Source organism: Cryptomeria japonica, chromosome 7 (genome assembly GCF_030272615.1).
Source record: "Cryptomeria japonica chromosome 7, Sugi_1.0, whole genome shotgun sequence".
Taxonomy (NCBI): domain Eukaryota; kingdom Viridiplantae; phylum Streptophyta; class Pinopsida; order Cupressales; family Cupressaceae; genus Cryptomeria; species Cryptomeria japonica.
Window position 1 is genome coordinate 642,426,039 of NC_081411.1, and position 18,914 is coordinate 642,444,952.

Sequence of the window (18,914 nt, forward strand, 5' to 3'; positions counted from 1 at the left end):
TAATTTTGTTATGGAGACTGGATTTACCCCATATTTGTTGGGGAATATGGAAAGAGAGAAATGAAAGAGTGTTCAGAGAGAAGGCATCTAAGGCTCAAATAATTTTTGAGAAAATCAAATGAAATATAGTGGAGAATATTAACATCATAGGTGGAATAGCCAACCCCGAAAATCAGGATGATCATATTATTTTCAAGAATTGGAGATTAAAGGGAAGAGACATCTTTCGGGCTAATCCTAGAGAAGATGTGAAATGGGAAAGCCCTCCTCATGGTTGAGTGAAAATCAACTTTGATGGCGCTTCAAAGGGTAACCCTAGCAATGCAGGGTGTGGAGTGGTTTTAAGGGATGAATGGGGAAAATGCAAAACCATTAAATGTATCCCTATTGGAGGTCAACCTAATCATTTTGCTGAGGCTATGGCAGCTTATCATGGGATGGTGCTAGCAAAGGAAGCCAATTATACTAGAGAATGGTGTGAAGGTAACTCTTTGAATATCATAAATTTTTTGAATAATGTGTTCCCGCCTTCTTGGTCAATAAACAATGCTATTAAAGAAGTGAAGAAAATAAGTGAAAACTTTGATATGTGTGTTTTCACACATGTGTATAGGGAAGCTAACTCGTGTGTTGACTGGGTAGCCAACCTGGCCTGCCGAACTAAGGAAATCATTACTATTAATGGGGAGATTAGACTTGTATGTGAGGCAAAATCCTTGTTTGATCTGGACCATATCCAGATGAGACAACGTGGCATCATCAATCATAATTCTTAATGCTTTTCCCCCTTTCTTTGATGAAGGTTTACAACGACGGTGATGAGCATTTATTTAATAGTCTTATCATATTAACAAGGCACAAATTTCAGGTTGTTTTTCAGAGCAAGAATAGAAACCACAGAAAAGAAAACAGAGCAGAGAATAGGAATTCCAGAGATTTTGAAGGAAAAATGGGAGGGAACAAAAAAAGGTTTGAACCAACCTCATGTTTGGATTGGAAGAAGAACACAGAGGGTTGGAAGATTCTACAAGAGTTGGGCTTCAGTGTGTCCGTGGAGAGGATATGTGATAAAGATCCCATAGTTACCAAGCACTTTATAAAGAATTGGATGAATGGCAAAGTTTTGGTGGGCACCCAGATGATGACGGTGGATGAAGATATTATTGCAGAAGCTACAAGGATGGTGACTGATGGTATTAAGTTCTATAGAGATCATAGCATCTCTGATAAGGTAGCGGAAAGATTTCCTATCATGGATGACGAAAAGATGAAAATGGTGAAGGTGGATAACTCCTATCACTACCCAAAATGCATCTATAGGCCATGGAGATCTATGTTGTTTTCTACCATAACCTACATTATGCTGGATGGAAGATTTACAAGAGCTTACATACACCATTTCATGTTGCTCAACCACTTCCACCATGGTGAAAAGGTAAGCTTTCCCTATTATTTAGCTTGTTCCATGGATCACACCATTAAAGAAATGTAGAAAGACCCTCAAGGCGATCATGCTTTTCATCAGGGTCTTATGGTTTAGTGTACAAATTGCTGAAAGGGAAATGCATAGAGAAACCAATTAAAGGTAAAAATACTAGGGATGATGACATAGAAAGTGAGTATAGTGGTTTCAACTTTGAATCAGAAACTGAAGATGAGTCAGAGGAGCTTAGAAAAAAGGGGAGGAATAAGGGGAAAAGAAAAAGGATTGTGGTCGATTCTGATCTCTCAGAATCCGAGGATGAGTCCTTTGAGGAAAAATTCATCTAAATAAAGGAAGGTAAGGGAATGGGAAATAAAACCCAGAGGAACAAGAATACCTATAGGGGATTTAACAAAGATGAAAAACAAATTCTGATAGCTTCTGATGAGGATGCAGAGGAGGAAAAAAATGACAATATGAAGGGTAAGGAGGGGGATGAGATTCTGAATGTGGGTCATGGTGAGGATTTGAGAACTCAAGGATTACAGAATGATGGCCAAGAGAATAAAAGGGGAAATCCTAGTGATTGTCATGGGGATAATGATAATATTAAGTGATTTTGTGATACTATCAGTAGAATTGTGAAAGATATCGACAACCTGAAGAATGATATTAATGTTATAAAAAATGCCACGATAGTTTAAAAGCCTCTTTCGGAAAATGTTAAAGAATCAGCGGTGGCAATCGACAATGTCGAAGCTATTGAAAACATGGTCGATAAAATTCTTGAAACTAAAAAGAAGGTTAAGGAAATGGAAGGGAATAGAGAGGTGAACAAGCTGGAAACTACCATGAAAAATCTAGGCAATAGAGTTGACAAGATGGAATTAACCGTGAAGAGGATAGCTGAATAGAATTTCCAGATTCTTAAAACCTCTGTGGACAATATGAATATTCTGATTAATAGATTTGATAACATTAAAGACAAAGAGGGCGACAATGACCAGATGGAGAAAAAAGGTCATGAGAAGAGACCTAGGGCCAACACCAAGAATTAGGGTGACATCAAGGGACGAGAGCTAGATGATTTGAAGACCTCTGTGGACAACATGAAGCAGATGGTGGTTCATGCAGAAGATATTATGAAAAATATTTAGCTATCTCAGTCTTTGTCTTTGTCTTTGTGCGGCTCTATGTGTTTTGAGATCCTTTTTTGGTTTGGATGGGATCTATTTTTTGTTGGTGTGATCAAGCAGGGTTCTTTTCTGCTTTAATACTTTATCTATTTCTTGATATGTAAAAGGTTCGGGTTCCTTTCAAAAACTTGTTTTTACTTATTCAAAACTTAAGGCATAAATTTGTATAGGGTATATATAGGATATGCATAGATAGGAAAATGAATGGATATGTGTAAGGTTATGGATGTAATGTAATGCAAAATATATCAGAGAGACTATGTATGTGAGGAATTCATTGTAAGGGTTATTCTGGTACTAAGGTTTTACCTGGAATAGAGAGAGCTTAAACCAAAACTATATTCTAGCATAGGAGATGCTATACTAAGTAGTTCACTATTCTTTAGATTATAGTCTGGATTATTATGTAGTCAGTGAGACTTCTTTTGTGATGAACAGTGTGCTCTAGGCTGTAAGCCTTCCTACAAGTGCAGGCCCCAACATATATTGTAATATCTCTTCATATGGCTAGTGAATTGATATTCTGGGTCACAAATCCCACCATTTTTTTTCCTCATTGAGGTTTTCCATGTATAAATCTACATGTTATGGTTCTCATTTATATGTTTGGATTATTGGTTGCATTACTTCTTTCAATTCTGTCTATACTAGTATATCGTTTTGTGTATGCATGTTTTAATAAAGCTAAAATATTTTATTTTGGTGTACACTGATTCACCCCCCTCCCCCTCTCAGTGTTATTGGCTTCCAACAGTCTTCACATGTTGATCCAGTGCACATCTCTGATCTCAACCTCAGGAGGCTTCCTCATCTTCTACATTAGCCATCTAGTCTATGTATCCAATCACCTACCTTTGTTTATTATAAATATCTTATCTTGGAGAGTCATGATGTATGCCATGTAAATTGTGGGATAAGCAAGGTATTATCACTTACCGGGGGGAGGAATAGACAACGACACTTCAACCGCCAAACACTGGTAGAGGAAGATCTATGTCACCTAGTAGTAATAATGTGACTCCACTAAGGAGAGGATACCTCTTCAACTTTACATATATCCCGATAGATTTTCCATATGTCATCCTTTCTCACTGAAGTAGCACACACTTTGTCAACCTTCTCTTTCTCGGTGGGAGTCCTGCTAGTTGACAACATACTAGCATACTGGTTTCACTGCTGACCCTTTATTAGTTCATACTGCAAAAAAATTTACCAGTCACAAGCTTGTCAGTTCATAGCACTCACCGATCACATCTCTATCATGTTTGTTTAGCATCAACATGCATACTCACAAACTAGTTCCTTCTTCCCAATACTGACATGTAAACTGGTTACTCCAACATGCTTACCTGGTGGCTTCACTATCCACACTATTGGTTGATAGCACTAACAACATATTAACTATTCTCCCATACCGGTTGTCCTTCTTTATGCTATACCGGTTGACATCAATGACAACACAATGCCAAAAAATTCTCTTTGTGTTTTGATTTGGGATGATTACCCATATCTCCATTTGTCTTTTTTGCTCTTCCTTTCTTAGATTGTTTCCATAGTGAGAAATGATGTTTGTGTAGAACCTAAAAATTTATATTCATCTCACCCTAATTTTTATGCCTATGTTGAGGTTGTCCTCTTAAAGGACCTCAAAGTGACAACAAATATTCAAATGGGCTATGCCCATTATTCTAAAAAAATCTAATATATTAACCTCATGAACACTTTCTATCGATGCCAAGAGTTTTATAATAAGATCAAGGATTGTCTACTTGTTTCATACTAGTCCAAACCTACTCCCTAGCCCTCTACACAATTTCCACCTCCTATAAAGGATGTACGCTTGTCTATAATAGTTAGCAACAAAACAAAAAATGCTAGTCACTTCAAAACCTACCCCAAATCCTTAAGGCAATGAGTTTCAATTCCATAGGGTTCAAAGTTGGTCAACACATCTGTGTTAGACATGACAATGAATTATAATTCCAAGTCAATGTTTGTTGCTTTGCAACCTTTAGCTATTTAAGCTCAAAATACTTCCCCATGTGTGACAAGCCAAAGGAAATCTTGTAGCCCATTTTAGAATTTAGAAGATTTTATGCCACAAAAAACACTATCAAACTAGATCAATTTTTAAATTGGTAGCTATGCAACTCCAAACACCATTGTTCAAAATAGCTATTTTTTCCATGATGGAATGTATAACGACATAATGCCTCTTGATTATTAAATGAATTGTATTTCTTGAAATGTGAGAGGTCTGATAGACCTCTATTATGTTAGTGTGAATAAGCTTATGTACCTAACTAATTAATTAGTTGGGATCTATTCATATGTTAACTTAGTTCCTAGGTGCTATTTCTATAGGTTAGTATTAAATGGGTTCATGCACCTCAAATTTACTTTTTGTGTCCTAGCTCATTTAATATTTGTTTGAGTTAGTTTTATCATTGCATAGGATTAGGAGAAGTTGCAATCTTCTCTAATCCTATCCTTCTACCTTGCCTATATAAGCAAGGCTTTTTATGTTCATTTTCATCATTGAAGCATCCATAATCAAGAAATTTGTTATTGCTATTTTATCTCATGGACTATTATTTTGTCTTATAGGTTTTCTTGTACTTTTAGTAGTTGACCATTAACTCCTACACATTGCAAATACTTTATTTGTGATGTTTGTGTAAATTTATTTGAAGTGGATATTCTTTTCCTCCAAGAGGTCAAACTATCTCATATTTTTTTGCTTGCTACACCATTTGTCCTTCTATTTTTCCTTCCTATTCCAACAATGAGATTGTCCATGGTAGAGTTGTCTCCTTTCTCTTACCTATGTATCATAAATTTTTGGCTGATCATGGTTATGACTTGACTAATTGTGTTGTTCAAGATTTCTTCCAAACCAATAATAATTCCTTTGGGGTGAACAATGTTTATTATTTTAATGATGTTAAAATATTTTTTTCTCTCATAGTGGATATTTGACTCAATTTTGATTGACACTTGGATCTTGTGCAAGGATTTTAGCATGATTGAGGTTTCCCATTATAAATTGGTAACTTTTCCCATGTGATAGATAGTAGGAAATAGTAAGGCATGGTTTTATATGCACAATAAATTGGATCCCTTTGAATCTAATCCTACCTACCATCTTAATCATTCTTCTAAGTATACATGGGCCAACTCATAGTTTGGTACTGAAAAAGTGTTAAAGTAACTGTATTATACCATGATCATGGAATAACATTTATTTACATTTTCTAGTTATTCCTTACTTGTCAAAGTATTGGTAGATGTTGACTTGTTTGATCACTTTCCCATATGGCTTTGCATTGAATGGAAAGTTTTTATCTCCAAAACTATGAAGAGTTAATTCTTCCTAAACACTTCTTTTCTCAATTGAAGGCCACACCTACTCATATTTACCATGTCCAGAATCTATATATGTTTCCCATTGATGGCATTAGGTGGATCAAGTTTAATAATGTTGTAACTATTAGAGTAAAGGTATTAGTTTACTTAATTACTTAAATCATATCGATTTAATAATTAAGTCACCTTTTCTCTATTTCACTTAAGCTAAATTTAAGAATATTAATAATTAATTTATTATTAATTATTAATGGCTTTTGGGGTTTTCCCTTTTTAGGTTTGATCTCCTTTTATAAGGATTGATCCCTTTGTATTCCTAAAACAATCTGATTATTATTATTGCATATTCTTGCTCTGGATTTTGAAAGCAATCTTTGTTTTTTGTGTGAATCTTCCATTGTTGTGATAGTTTATTTGCATACAGGTGTTCACTAGGTTTTGTGAGGTTGTACTTCACAACTTTAACATTGGCTCAAGTTTGCTTCTTTCTTTTATGCTAGATATATTTTATTTTGCAGAGATAGCTACAAAATTTTACATGGTATCAGAGCTTCAGACCTAAGGCTTTGATATTCTTCTGATTGGGAGATTCTACCCATAGAAGGTTTTTTGTGCAATTCGGGTTGATTTGGACCTCACCATTGAATCTGACACATGTCAAATAGTCAAGATTGACCTTTTATTTGTCAATTTTTTATTCATGGGGCCAGATCTATGAGGGTTTTAAAATTCAACTTTTTTTCTGCTCCAGGGGACACCTATTTTTTGGAGCAATTTGGGCCCAAAAGGACCTCATGGTTGGCTTCAGGAGGTTAGTTCCACGAATTTTTATTTAAAATTCAATAAATTTGGGCATCGTTAACGTTTGAGGCAAAAAAAATTATTTGTACGACTGTACCCTCTGTGCACGCAGTTCAGAAAAAGAATTGGTAATTTTCTTTGTGCCCTTTCTTATTTTTTAATTTTATTAAAAAAAATATAATAAAAATTAAAAAAAGCATATCAAAAAAAATTTTATGTAAAAGTTTTTTCTTTTTTTAAAAAGTTTTTAAGGGGGGAGTACCCCCTGCTGTAGTTTGTACAGAATATAGTCATCCAACTTGTAGCTGTATGGCCTACAACAGGATGAATGGTACTACCCCCACCTAGGCTGCCGCCTCCATGCACCCGACTAGTTTCTTTTTCCAGACCACTGTCACTAAAGCCCTGCTCCATCGCCTTCATGTCACTTGCCACCTGAGACTGTCGCCGGGTTATTTTTTCCGGCCATCGCACAAATTTTCCAGTTGTCACTAGAGTCCTCCACTATGGCCCTTTTCTAGCCCCTTACTGACTTTCCGACGATTGCCAAATTTTTGCGGTGAATATTTTTAGTGAAATTTTTTTTGGCAGGCAAGGAAGTTTTTTTGGCAAGCAGGGAATATTCTGCTAACGTCACCAGTATGGACCGCACAATGGCCCCACTTGACCCTCTTTGTGCTTTAAAAGAGGTGTTTTTTTCATTTGGCCATAACTTGGGCATACGATATTATCATTATATGTTGGTATTTTGGATATGTTGATATGGTTTTGTCATTGATATCAACACTTTTCAACTTTGGTCAGCCTACTGGCACTTGAAGATTTGACAATGTTCATCGACAAGCAAGTGACTTATGCATAGTCACCGGTATCTGGTTCACTGGCACTTGGAATGACTTGGAAAATACTTGGTTATGTCAAATACATCATTTGGACACTATGTCTTGGAGATTTATTCATTGGTATATTCGTGTTTGCATATTTTCTATTACCGACAAATAGGTCTAGGATAGGCACCGACAGGATTATCTATTCTAGATCAGCTCGGCACGCTATGGAGATGATTCATTATTGTTGTAAATGCATTAAGCCGACATGTTGAATCAGATATTGCATCGGTTATTGTTTTAATTGTAAATTGTTTTATTGTAATATCTTTTAGAACCGACCTACTTAATTGGTCTTAGGTTATGGTATAAATGTAAGATCTTATTTGTAAGATCAATGTGCGAATGTGAAGAAAGGATTGTAATTCGGTATATGCGAGAATAAGTAGAGCTATACACATAGATATCATTTCAAGCTTGAAGGAAGGTTTTTGTGAAGGCAATCAGAACTACATTGGTATTGAATCTAGCATGTGAAGATGTTATTTTGAGTAGTACATCATTATTGGATTTAACCATCCTATTGTAGTCAGTGTGACTCCAATTTGTGTTTGAGCAACGATCTCTAGGCGCTTGGCCTTTCTGCATGTGAAGACCCCCTATTGTATACACATACTATCTATAGTAGTATCATTTGATTGTGGGTAGGGTTTCCCACCATGGTTTTTCCACTTATAGGGTTTCCACGTACAAATATTGGTGTTATGTGTTGTGGATGTTATTGTCTTTCTATTTCATGCATTAATCTTTACCAGTACTACAATTAACTGATAAACTATCTACTAGAATTAGGTTTGGTCTTCAAAAAAATTTCTTCGGACATGTAGTGTTGTGGTTTAAACACTTAGTTGGTGAAGCAACCACCAAGGTTCAAATCCTTGCTGGGTCATTGTGCTCGCAAGGCCTTGTGCCTTCGCTGGGCCATTGTGCTCACATATTTGAACAAGTGAAGTGTGGGGATGAGGTCCCCCATTTGTGGCCTCACCGGTTCATAGCTCCGGGTCAAGAGATTCCACGTGGAGCTGGAGGGCGTGTCGTACCAGTGTCACCGGTCACATTAAAAAGTTTACCAAGCATAGTTCAAAAAACAAAACCCCCCAAAAAACTACATGTTTCATGATCCATATTACTGCATTTAAGATTAACATCATCTAAAATCACATTATACATTTTAACCATAATGTCATCCACACATGCTAAATAAAGAGGAAAAAGAATAACACAAACATCACATAACATCAAAATGATATCGGAGTTCACCCCTAGTGGGCTACATCTCTGGGTCTGCTCAACTGCAAGACCCCTCTAATAAAAATAGGTTGAAGAATACATAAGGTTCACATCAATTACATCCTACCATCAAGGCGTACATAAACCAACAATACATACGACTATATCAGTCCAATAGATACATGAATTATCCCAAAGAAAGGAAAAGGATCCATCTTAACATGATAAGAAGCAAATATAAAAGAACAACTCGAGCACCCATGAAACTAAATCCTTGAAACCCATCATGAGAAACCCATGGTCTAACATGAATATTAGGTTCTCACAAGGGCATAAACAAACGTATACGACTCCACAAAAGTGTTCATAATTAAGACAACACAATTGCACACTAGTGAACATAAGGGACATGTGTCATCACATAACTTGGTATGGATGCCCTAGCAGGTCTCCATAAGTTTCGGACCCACCTATTGGGTTACCTTGGTAACCTTTCCCAAACCTCTAGCCCATCCATGTCCCATGTGGACCCAACACATCCTTTCGTGAAGACAAGGTTGTTGGTTTGCCATTTCAGGCCTTCTCACTGCATGCTGAGTCTGTACTAGCACTCATCCCATGCGTGAGGCACAATTACCTTACTTAGTGTTTCATTAACTAAACTCTCAAATAGGCTATTAGTTTATTACTTATTTAGACACACTTTTGATAGGTTACCTTGCATCCACTTTGGGTGTGGACCCCACTCAAAAGCCACTTTCCCATATGACACTAGACCAAATCTAACGAACTCCTAAACCAAGGAATACACTAGGTCAAGCATACAAAGTTCAATACAGTAGGAATACCCACTTGGTCAAACAAGTCTTCATACGAGGTGCACTGACTGACGATACTCTGACTAGAGACATAACCAACTATGGTCAACCACACACCAACATTTCAACAGTTGCATAAAGGACATGACCAGATACAAAACCATCACATGAAAACAGTCAATACTCGAGATCAAGGACATAAGTAGATACCCAAATTGACATACAACAATATCCAACAGTCACAATCATGGACTTGCCATTTTTTTAAGCAAATGCAAATACAAGAAATTAAACATGCATAGGCATAAATCGAAAATGACAATCTTCCTCCATATTGTTTAAACACTACAATCGATCCAATTTTCTAATAGTTCTAATTTCCATATATAGTTTTAGACAAATCACCATTACATAACAATTTCAATACCAAAATAGCAATCATATGATTGTGCCTATAATCCAATACATAAAAAAAAATATTATTAAATGTATTTTCTCATCTAATATCCATGTTTTGTTAGGAGAAAATGTCATGAATTCTCTAACTCTATCCATCTATCTTCAAAATTCTCCAATTAACATATCATTAAAACTCAGAAATTTCCAACTAATATATTGTTTTAATTTCCAAGAATTAACCAATAATATACTATTTATTTTTCCAATATTCAAATACTATACTATTTCCTTTCTTAAGATTTTCCATCTAATATAAATATATCATTTCATTTCTTTGAAATTTACCAAATAACATAAATTAATTCACTTTGCAAAATTCATAAAAAATATATGTTATTTTATATTTTTACAAGCTATATTTAAAATATACAAATTTAATATCAATTTTAAAATATTTTAAATTAAAATTAAAAAGTATATATTAAAATATCTTTCTTTATTTTTTTTTATTTTCACGTTGCTGACATGGACAAATTGGTTCATGGCAAAAAGATTTAGCGGGGGAGGGAGCTACTACCATTAGTAGTGCTACTACCATATGGTAGCAGTCCGCTACCCTTGGTAGCGCTGCTACAATACAGTAGCAGCACGCTACCATTGGTAGCACTGCTACCATACAATAGCAGCATGCTACCATTGGTAGCACTACTACCATATGGTAGTAGTCCGCTACCTTTGGTAGCGTTGCTACCCTATGGTAGCTGCCTGCTACCATCCCACATGGTGGGGGGTTTTCCTTGCCATGTGGGGGTAATTATATTTATTTTATTTTATTTTTATTAAAAAATTTAAAATAGAATACCCCCAAATAATGCATAGTTATAGACTAAGGCCCCCCCCAAAAAAAACAATTTCCAGAACTTCATGGTTTTCAAAATATTTACATTTTCAGAATAACCAGACCCAGAAAATGTAAATTTTTCCAACCAAACACCATATTTGGCAAATAAGATTGATTTATACACATTTATCCAATCCATTCAACCAATCTTGCCCAGAACAAATTAATTTCTCAAATTAAAACTTGAATCTAAAAACATTAAATGGAGTTTAGACAAAATTTTATTGAGAACCAAACCCAATCTTTGGTTTCTAAAAATCAATCTGAGCAACCAATATTAAATTTGAAGGTTTGGAAAGAAAGCAATGAGGGTTTGGATTGGATATTTAATTACAAGTCTTCCATATTTCCCAAAATATATGGGATTTTCAACATTCACAACCAAATTTCTTCAAAATCCAAAATAATTTCTATTAAACAAAGAAACCCAAGAGATACACAAGAATCCTACCTTATTAAGCAATCCTGGAAATGATTTTGATGAAGAGCCCAACCTGCAAGCTCATGAAAATTCTTCTCCTCCAAATGCCCAGAATTTTCATTCCCAAAAATAATCTCCAAAAATATTTTTCAAACCTAGGTTAAAAGGAAATGTTTGACCAAAATTCATATTTTTGGATTTAAAATACTTTTCCCCAAATAAAAATGAAAATCATTCTTCCCAACAATTCAAATATGCAAAGACTTGCTTTTCTTCTAAAAATTGTTTTTCTTAATTGAATTAAAACTAACATTCTTTTTTCAAAATGCCAAAGAGGGTACATTATTTTTATTTTCGAATATAATTTAACCTTTCCTTTCAAAATGCATAAACTGAATAAGTTCATTATCTAAAAATAAACATTTAATCAAACTTGCTACAAACATGAATTGAGAAATTCTAATTAATGATCAATCACACAAAAAGGGGTCCTATTTAATATAGTCCCTTCATTACTAATGCATAAAAACACATTTAATCAAATTGAATACTTAGGATTAAATACTCAATTTTACCACATGCAAATCATGCAACCCAAGAAAGCCAACGAGATACACGACCCGCATACCCAATCAAAGGGGAAATTAAGGGATGACTGATGACACTCATTTGAGCATGACTAGGGTAAAATGAGGGTCTTACGACCACCTAATCCAATCTATTAGGGCTGATGAGGTACACTCAAACCTGTGAATCCAAGTGGAGACGAACCTTGTACCTATGCAGTACTATACCTACAATCTCCTACAATCATGAACCACACATGCATACATATATATTTAATGAAAGTGTTAGCCCGAGATTAATAACATGAATCAAGAGAACAAATAAACTTACATAAGAATCGATGTGAAAGAACATTTATGGGTACGCACAATAATCATAAAATCTGACTATAACATTACATCATTGTAATTCAACCAAGGTCAAACTAGAATTACAAATCTGATTAGGGCAGGGGTACTACATTGCAACTTCTTCATGCTTCAATGATTCTTGATGCTCGTCTTTTGTTCCTATCTTTCAGAACATTCTTGTTTAGAGGCTTCTTAGTCCTTCACTTGAGCGTTCATCTTTTCTTGGAGAGGAGTTTTGTTCCCACTGGGTTTTCTCTTTTCCTCCACTTTACAGAGATTTCATTGTACTTGGGTACCTCATCAGGCCTTGTTGCCAGGACCCGCTTTTTGCTTTCATGCATCTAGTCCTTAGTTGTTATTTATCTTCTCCCTAACTTCATCTTAAGGGGGGTGTTAGAGTAAAGGTATTAGTTTACTTAATTAATTTAATCGTATTGATTTAATAATTAATTCACCTTTTTCTCTATTTCACTTGAGCTAAATTTAGGAAGCTAAACTTATGAATATTAATAATTAATTTATTATTAATTTATAATTGCTTTTAGGGTTTTCCCTTTTTAGGTTTAATCTCGTTTTATAAGGATTGATCCCTTTGTATTCCTAAACCAATCTGATTATTATTATTATATATTCTTGCTCTGGGTTTTGAAAGGAATCTTTGTGTTTTGTGTAAATCTTCCATTGTTGTGATAGGTTATTTTCATACAGGTGTTCATTGGGTTCTGCATTTCTCATACATGTGTTCACTAGGTTCATACCTTTCTCATACCTTTAATAGTAACTTGTACATATCAATTTCTCTGCATTGCCCCAACTAATTTGCTTTCACCATTTCTTGTCCAAAGATAGTACTTAAGACCTCTATCAAACCACCACCTACTTTTAGCTATGATAACTTATAGAATAGAAGAAAAATATAGATGCTCAAATGACTATAATGTCCCAAATTAAATTAATTATGTAATTTAATAAATACACAACAAAGGGAAATCTAATGAATTTAATTTATCAATATGAAACCCTTAAGATTTAAAAAATCTTAGGAACTTCTTTATTAAATTCAACAAACATGAAAATAGGGCGAGTAAAAATTTTCATCGAACTTAAAAATGGAATTAAAAATTCATGCAATTAATTTTTTTGTTTAAAATCAATTCCCAACATGGAACACATCATATTTTCTATTAAATATTGCAGCCAACAACAACAAAAATCTGCAACAGCTTATCTCTCAAATAGATATCCAAACTAAGCCCAAAAATCACTCTACATTACCACAAACTTAAGGAAATATCACCAAACTTTATACCAAGGTTCTTATTGATTATACATGAAAATAAATATAAGAAATAGAAAACCTATAGCCTCCAACCTTCCATGAAATTCTACAACACTTATAAACTCAAACTAAAGAAATCCTTGGCAAATCAACATAATGATAACCTTCAAAATGAGATTATTCAATGGTAATCTTGTTGGAATCAATGAACACTAAGAGAAGGCGGGGGTGAATCGGTGTTCCAGTATTTATAAATTTGTCAATCTAATTCTTAATCAACTGAATGCACAAATAAGAAACTGAAATACAAAAACACAAAATAAACAAGCACATAACCATAACAACAATAATTTTATGTGGAAACGCGGAAAGGGAAAAACCACAGTGGTATTTGAACCCACAATATTATTATACTATGGTTAGTAGTAAAACAATATTACATGAGTTGGAATGTACATGCATTCAAGCACACTACGTAGAGCTCACTGCTCAATTACAAAAGAGCTACAACCCAAAGGAAGGCTCACTTCCTTAAAGGCTAATAGAGAATGATAACAATGAGTAATGAACTGAATAAAAAATCTAACTATGCCAAATAATAGTTCTTGTTAGGCACAAAGTGATCCATTTCACTATTATGATAAACGACTCTATTCTGCCTTGTTACTGATTACCAAATCAACAAAACTCATGGTGTGCATGTGAAACTATGCTCAATCTCTCCCAAAATCATCTCACATATCATATCCACACCCAAATGCATTAACCAAGTCGATCTTATATATCTACACTAGCAAAAATGATCTCCCACAAGTCATCTTCACAAAATATCAAAATATGAAATGTGTAGCTCCAAGTCAGCTCGAATCTTCTCAAAACAATATTTTGGATCCAAAACATATAGTCACATGCTTCCCATGAATCAGCCCAATTACCTCGAACTTACCAAAAACCACCAGAATCACCTTAAGAAATCCGGTCCACATGATACATCACCAATAATGAAGATAATCTTATTTTACTGCTCTACTAGATACCAGACTTTCTAACATGTCGAAGAATCAACACCAAAGGATAATATTGCATGATAATCTACTTCTCATACTTAATCAACTTAACTCAAATTATGGGAACCAAAAACACATCACCAGAAATGCAAACTATTCACCAAAACTGTACACAAAGTATCAATAACAGACTTGCACCAAAAATCCATACGGGATATCCCAACCTCCATACCAGATAAGATCAATAGGCTGAGTTGCCAACAATGACAACTCCTAAGAAATATCATGTAACAAACATCATCAATCTTCATAGGATAGTACCTTATGCCAACAAATCCTTGACTTGCATCTTAGATCACCTAGTAATCCTTTGACTCACATCCTTAGATACTTGGAAACCTTCAAAATCCAATTCTAAAGTCTCCTTCTTCACTATTTTATCAACCATTGAATAAACATGTCAAATGTTGGAAAAATTCTAAAAAGTGTAGAATAATTTCCCAAGCCCAAATTCTCAATATATATCAATGCAAACCAAAATTAGTGCCAAAATATAACTTCCAAGAAAAAGGAAACTTTCCTTTGCCAAGTGTCTCCAACTTTACCAAAACTGTAAATGAACACTAAAAGCCAACAAACCATCCAAGTGAAGTTTCCACATATCCTCATCCCAAAAAGGAGAAAAAATATTTAAATTAAATATCTTTTGAGAAGGAAACAAAATCAAACTTAGTCAGAGATTCCAAGAAAACTTTCCAAAAATCAATGCCAACAAATAACACATTAACTTAACATTTATTTGTTTGATAAATTTGGTTTGCATCAAAATAAATAATATATTTAAAATAATAGTCTTTTTTTCTTCAAACTATCCTATAACCTTGACTTACTATGTCTTGATAGTGGGGACTTACTATTTTTAGTGAGTTTCTATTTTTGGAAAAAAGGGACATGACATGTGCCCCCTTCCCAAATTTTCTTATACTCAATCAATTGCAATCATGATGCTCCATGATTATGGTTCCAACATAAGTAGTAATATCCAATCGCATATCAAATTGTGATCTTGTACCTATGTGATGTTGCCTCTTTCTCTAACACATTTGAAGGTTCCTTGGAAATTATACTTGTTCTCTGAAATAATGAGAATATGATGTTTTATATGCAAACTCTTACTCGATATTATCCAAGGTTTAATTCCATACCATGCATATTTTTCAATCAAAATCCTCCTCTTTTTAGCTTCTTTCCAATATTGTATACATGTACCATCACTAAGAAAACAAGTCTAAAATCTATTTCAACCTTTCTTTAAAATATAATTCTTATTTATGCAACACATGGAATGGTCACAACATAGATATTATTCTTTGTAATAATTACCTCTTTTACCTTGGAGCTGTGGAGACACTCCCTATTTGGTACATTACAAACCGCTTCAAACTTTGCCACTTCTTGAAGGATGCTTGCTGCAACTTTAGAAACTGATTTGGAATAGTAATGGCACATGTATGAGGGTCAACAAACAACATCATAAAATATAATTTCACACTACACCAAACTTTGGGTATTGATGTTGCAAACCACAACCCCTTTTGATGGATGACTATGCACTTTTAGAATCCTTCCACAAGCACAATTTGATCTCCACATAAAATATTCAAATTGAAAGTAGAAAACAATTTTAAGTCATATTCTACAATTTAAGGAAACTTACTAATATTATTCATCGTTTCCTCCTTCAAACACTTTCAAGACATTTTCTCACTACAATTCAAATAATGTCTTGGATATCTAGCAAGAAATGCATTGTCATTGGGAAACTTGAATCTAAGTCTTCTGAAACATTTGCTAATGCTATCATGGATCTTATTTTTTGTATCATTATCACTATTATAATAGACTTTGCAATCAACACCATAGCCAATACATATTGTATACACATAAAAATGGCTATTTGATTAAATAAATATTTCTATTTATTTAATATTTATTTTTCTATTAAATAGTTAATTTGAAAAGGTTAATTTATTTAATTCATTTTGTGTCTTTCTATTAATTAATTTAATTGAAATATTTTATTAATTAATTCATCTATCCTATTCCTCTAATTAATTAAATATCTAATATTTAATTATTCCTCCAATCATTTAAATATCTAATATCTAATGATTATTCTCCTATCCTATAGTCTCAAATATTAAATGATTTTTTAAATTATTTAATCTATTATCCAACTCACCTTCCATCTCCACTTCATCTTCCCTTTGCCAACTCATCCATCATGTGGCTAAAGATATTAATATTTCTTAAATATTAATTCATCATTTATCTTCAACCTCTAAACTTAATTAAATATTGTGTACGTACACATATTTCATAACCTCCTTCTATATTCTCTCCAACAACCCTACATGTTAGGAAGGACTTGAGTCCACTTGTCCTCTCATGCCTAAATTTTCTCCAACCATCCCTAGATTCCCTCAATCAGCAACCCAGTCAAGGTGAGACGAGTGACACTTGTCTTCTCCTTCCCCCTTTCTCTCAACCTTCACCTTTGCTCACAGCCATCCAAATCTCCAGATCTGATCATGACCGTTGATCTGAGCCACATCATCTTATCCTCTCAAGGTCTATAAAATCAAGAATTTGAGTTGAGAGAGAGTTAGACTTCAAGTGAATTTTCAAGCCAATCATTTGTAAAACTTATGCATCCATGAGTTTTAATCTTGAAGAAAATAGAATAATCATATAGCATAATCATTTTAGCATAATCATTTAGCATTGCATATCATAGTATCAGTTAACTACTAGTTATCAGTCCATTCTTCATATGCCATCTTGGAAGCCATCAGTGCTTGTCTAAGATCACACCATCTACAACTAGGAACAGTGGAGTTAGGACACAAGGAGATTTAAACCATGAAGGTAACAATAATGTTTTATTTTAATATGTATTCCATGTAGTTTCATTGGTTGAGTTTGGATTTTCTGTAGCATTTCCTTTGTATTTTGTGAAACTAACATGTTGCAGGTAGCATTTTGAGGATGAAATTCAAGTTGACACACATATTTTATAAGAAGATCTTTCATTCACCATAACATTGTTGAGATACATAACATGAAAGTGCATAGCCAAAGACCCAATTATTACCTCAATATACAAGAGGTCATTTTAAGCCTTTTGGATTGGTCTAATGTACCCAATATTTAGTAGAAGTGTGATCATATAGAAGGAAAATTCATTTTGTGTCATTCTAGGTACCCCAAAGATAAACAAGAATTTATTTTGTAGAAAGATGATGAACTCCCTAAAATCATCCTTTGGTATATGCTTGCCACACTTCATATTTCCATTTAAAATGTTAGTGGAAAAAGAAACATTAACAAAATATACCATATTGGAAATACCATTTCTTCTATGGAAGGTAAGCAAACACTAAGACGTAAACATACTAAAAAATTAATCTATTAACTTCACTTGTAATGGCCATCTCTATAGCTCATCACTCCAAAAATAACAAACCCAAAATATTCTTCATTTTAATGCAGCTAATCTCCCAAACATATCTAACATGAGACATGGGAAATATGAATAATTTCAAAGCACAACTAGTATTTAAGTCCTCAACATACCTTTTGAACCAACCTCTTGATATTTTGAACTTATTCAACTCAAATTCCTTGGTTTCCCATATTTGGATTGAAATCCAAACCATTCCTTTTCTTGAAACTTTACACTCTAAAGAAAAATCACATGAAATATATGGATTGGTTAGTACATGAAATGAGATGAGTACCTTATCAATAACCTTCCATGCTTCTTGTGTTGTAACCTGAATTCCTTGGATACTTTTGACCTTCAATTGGAATGTCAAGCTATAAGGAAAAAAATTGAACTTTGTGTGCCCCTTGCAATTAAATCTCAATAGATAGCTTGATAACAACTCAAAATATGAAGCAATATTTGTGTGTTCACAATTAATAACATATCAAATTCTCCTCTCTATAGATGATCCTATAAGAACATATATGTAAACTCTCCTTTATTGATTTGGAAGAAGAGGAATGATAGACTATGGATCACCTAAGAATAACAAAGCTTGCATATTCTTCACCACCAAAAAACTTGATCCCCAATTATATTCCCATGAGACACTATACTCTTCTATAAATGTATGTAAAAAATTAGAAATGTAAAGTAGAAAACATGAGTTGATTATCTCCATATATCAATCAAATGCCTCAAGCGTTGCATTCCATTGCAAG